The 4633-nt window shown below is 40.1% G+C and overlaps 1 pseudogene; it reads left to right on the top strand.

The window, feature by feature from the left end:
- Positions 1-2504: 2504 nt before the first annotated feature.
- Positions 2505-3396, top strand: LOC118836040 (annotated as a pseudogene).
- The last annotated feature ends 1237 nt before the right edge of the window (positions 3397-4633 follow it).

The following is a 4633-nucleotide window of genomic DNA, read 5'->3' as shown; positions in this document are numbered from 1 at the left end:
GGAAAGTTTACCCCGAAACTTTTTGTTCCTTCTTCTTCCACAGTAAGAATAGGGTCACTGTGACCTGCTTTCCTTTACCGTAAAAGTACTGTAAGAGAATGGAGAGAGTCTCCCCCTCCCCTTATCCTGTTCTTCTTTAGATTTATAGGTGTCACCTCAGTTGTAATCATTAACTGAGGGAATGGGAATTGGAGTTTCTGTGCCTCAATTTCCCAGTTCCTTGTCTAGCTTTTGTGCTCAGATTGTAAGCCCACCTCCCAGCCAATGGTGAGAAGGGTCACAGGTGGGTGGGAATTCTCATGTGTTAGGTATATTATTGGTGCTTTGCTCCTTGTAAAGTGCCTCCCTTGCTAGATCTGTTCTGGCAGAGGCTGCCCAGTTCTCGAAAACTGAATAAAATTTATTTCTGTTCCCATCCTGAGATGGCTCCTTATTATAAATTTAATTGGTCAGGGTATTTCATCCCACATAGTTTTGGGGGCTTGTCCCGGGATCTACCCCCATTTTGTAAGCAAGACTCCTGATTGTTTCCGAGACTGGTGCACACTTGGAGATTTCTCCGATAGTCTCAGGAACTGTTTGGGTATTTTGTCTTCAGCTGGGCAAAGTGTCAAAGAAGGAGAGACTCAGGGGAACAGAAACCAAAGAGCTCTGATTCTAAAATTAAAATCCCCCAAGTGAAAATCTGGCTGGTGGAGAGAGAAATCAGTCACGTTAAGTTATATGCATATAACCCAGTGGGGGAGGGCAAGAGCTTGTGGGCCCAAGGGTCTTAATTAGATTGGGTGCCATCAAGTGACCCCCCTGGGTGACTGGGAGAAGCTGGGTGACCAGTTTCTGTGGTTTTGAGAGTCATTGACTCAGAGGCTCTGATGACGAACCTCGTCTAAATTGAAATGGGGAAAAATTAATCAAAGTCTATTATTTCAGAGAGAGGATTTCCAAATATACCAGTAGATAGTCTTTTAAGGAAAAAGCTTTTGGATGTCTGTACTTACCTGTCTGTGTTTTTATGTGTCTGTGTGAATGAGTGAGTGTAGCCTGTCAGAAGCAGCAGCCCTGGCAGCAGAAGGGTCAGTAAACTCCCCCTTGCCCCTCCCTATCCCACTGGAATTCCTGAGGAAACAGGTTGGAGCAGAGACAGTGAGTAGGAGTGAGGGGGAGCAGAGCAGGCAATTCAGTTTTGTTCTATGTGTCCATGGTCTGGTTAAAGTTTACCATTGTAAGGAGAAATACCCACAAGTTAAAGTCTAGTTGTGGTGGGGGGGCGGGGGTGGGGGGAGATTGATTTATGTTGAAAATGGGGAGAAAACAGGGTATGTGAGAAAGAAAGCCTGAGAAGTGTTAGACTGAGTTCTCAGGGCTTTGGATATTTATTATAACCTCCGCTCAAGAGGCAGAGTTATCTCAGCAGGAGGAAGACTTAAAGGTGCATGGGAAAAAGTTCTTTTTGAATTTTTTTTGCACTAAAAAGCCTCAAGATAAGAAACAGTTATAGCTCCTATAGAGAAAAAAGGAAGAAAGAAGAGGGGGGAACTTTTCCCTCAGATCAAAGGGAAGCAGACTAGACAAGTATTTTAACCCTTTTTCTGCCTATATAAAGGAGAAAAGTTTTGTGTAATGGGACCCAACCAGAAAAGAATTGAACTAAATGTGAAAAGTGAAGATGTGTCATTCCTAATTTAATGCTTATGATAAATTAGAGTTCATTTTACTGTTTGTTACTTAAGTTTATGGGAAAAGGCAAGGAGAGACTGTGATAAAAAAATCTGGAGCAGGCAGCTTAGAGTAAAAGGCTTGATAGCCTGAGTTAAAAACCCAATAGATGAAGTTATAGAGAGATGGAAAGGATTATGTCCACCCACCCTTTGGACTAGATCTGTGAGTGGGTTCTATTAAATTTAATATGAATATTGGTCCAGTGTGTCACTTTAAACTGACCTGGTTATAACAGGTGATTCAAAATTGTTTGTAAAACTTTCGCAAGAAAATGTGGACATGAATGGGGAACTGAAAAATTAAGGAAATATATGAAATTGTGGATAATAATTTTTTTAAGGGGCAGGGGTATTAGAATAGTGTGACCCTAAGAAAGTTAATTCACTGTTCGGTGAGGGGATGAGGGTGTAATTCACTGCTAGAAATAATATGGGAATCACATAATTGTAAAAGTATTTAGCATACTGATTGGCAAAAATAAATGTCTAAGTTAAATATAATTGCTTCATATGTGGATTTTCTCGGATGTGAAGTTTATGTCAATGGTGATAAGATGAAGGTGGAAACACATCCAGCCAGTATGGTAATTAATTAATTATGGTTTTAAAATGTTTAAATACATGACAACTGTTTGTGGTATTGTATTTGTAAAAAAATTTGTCATATTGTACCTTTCGGTCCGAGCTGTAGCAAGCGTCTGTGCAAGCAGCGACAAGTTCCCCAGCTTTCGGCCCTCTCTCACCAGCTTTCTTCTTCCTGGTCCAACACCTTCCCCCTCTGTAACCATGATAGAACAGGCCATCTCCTTCGCCAAGGACTTCCTGGCTGGTGGCATCGCCGCTGCCATCTCCAAGACTGCGGTGGCCCCCATCGAGAGAGTTAAGCTACTACTGCAGGTGCAGTACACAAGTAAACAAGTTGCTGCAGATAAGCAGTACAAAGGCATAGTGGATTGTATAGTCCGAATTCCAAAGGAACAAGGGGTGTTTTCCTTCTGGCGGGGTAACTTAGCAAATGTCATCAGATATTTCCCCACCCAGGCCCTTTGCCTTTAAGGATAAGTATAAGCACGTGTTTTTGGGAGGAGTGGACAAGCACACACAGTTTTGGAGGTATTTTGCTGGCAATCTTGCCTCTGGTGGTGCAGCTGGGGCCACTTCTCTCTGCTCTGTCTACCCCTTGGATTTTGCGAGAACCCGCTTGGCAGCTGATGTTGGGAAATCTGGCACTGAGAGAGAATTCAAAGGCCTGGGAGACTGCCTTGTGAAAATCACCAAGTCTGATGGAATTCGTGGCTTGTATCAAGGTTTCAATGTCTCAGTGCAGGGTATCGTTATCTATAGAGCAGCTTACTTTGGAATCTATGATACAGCAAAAGGCATGCTCCCAGATCCCAAGAACACTCACATTGTGATCAGCTGGATGATCGCCCAGACAGTGACTGCTGTAGCCGGGGTGGTCTCCTATCCTTTTGATACAGTAAGGTGGGGAATGATGATGCAGTCTGGGCGCAAAGGAGCTGATATCATGTACACTGGGACAATTGACTGCTGGAAGAAGATTGCTAAAGATGAGGGTGGCAAAGCTTTCTTCAAGGGTGCCTGGTCCAGTGTTTTTAGAGGCATGGGTGGAGCTTTCGTGCTTGTCCTGTATAATGAATTGAAGAAAGTCATCTAAGTACATCCTAATTTTAAAAGGAACCAGTGAATATAGATCCTGTAGAATACTTAACTATACTTAGCATTTTGGACCATTGACCTTCAAGAAATTCCTGTTGTCTTTTTATCCAGGCCAGATCGTGTTTGTAGGGGAACCAGGAAAAGCTCTTAGAAAAAGGGACTCATTTATTGTGATCCATTATTCAGACAGTGGAACTGATGATAATTCCATATACTGATTCTATTGGTTTTTGGGAAAATAACAGTTACCGTGGGTCCAAGGAGGCAGATCAACTTAGACCATCTAGTTTAAATGCTCTTTTGTAGGACCATAAATTTGTGTGTAAGTATTTATTTTAAAAAAATCATGTCTCCCAATGGTACTTAAGCACTATATATACTATTTTGCACAGCTGACTATTTGGCAGTTATGATGATCTGTGTTGGGCATTCTGCTGTAAAACAATAAATACACAGAAGACTCTAAAAAAAAATTTGTTATATTGTTCGGTAAACAACTGTATCATCTGCGTTGTTAGAGAGGCAATTTCTGTAAGTGTTGTTAGGCTGACAATTGTACTGTTAAAATAATGAAGGGATTAGGAAACTGTTAAGTCATTTTATTTGACCATGTCTTTCAAAGAAGTTTAATTTAAGAAATTATAAACTTCCAAGTTTTGTAGCAGCAGTTACTGGGATCCCTATTTGTACAATAAGTTGGGAAAGCCTGGAAGTTTTACTGAAAGAGAGAGAACAGTGGGGTCAGAAACCAGCTGACCTCCAAACCTGGCTTTTAAAGACATTAAGACTAATTTTTAGTAATTGGCTTTTAGGACATTTTTTTTAAAATTAAAATTTGATTGTGAGGTCCTGGTAAAGCTTTAAAAAGGAAAGGTATTTGTCAGAAAATGCTATTATTGTGAAGTTGTGATACCCAAAGACCTAGAAGGTTTTATGGGGAAAAAAAAATTTGATTAATGCAAATATGTGAAATCTTGTTGTTTTTAGTCAAATAATTGGGTAAATTGGTAATCTTGTGTAGTCATGTGAAGGATAATATAATTTTTTAAATATTAATGGAACCAGCTAGATAAAAGGAGAAGGATATGAATGTAATGCTGAATCATTATCCCATAGATTAAGGCTGGGATTTTATGTTATATTGTATCCATGTAGGATAAGGTTAAGTGTTTTAAAGTGGTATAAGAACAATTAGGTATTACTACAAATGGTAATTAATTACCAGTAATTAATTA

Source organism: Trichosurus vulpecula, chromosome 2 (genome assembly GCF_011100635.1).
Source record: "Trichosurus vulpecula isolate mTriVul1 chromosome 2, mTriVul1.pri, whole genome shotgun sequence".
NCBI lineage: Eukaryota > Metazoa > Chordata > Mammalia > Diprotodontia > Phalangeridae > Trichosurus > Trichosurus vulpecula.
The sequence above is the reverse complement of the archived record's forward strand: the minus strand, read 5'-3'. Positions and strand labels throughout refer to the sequence as shown.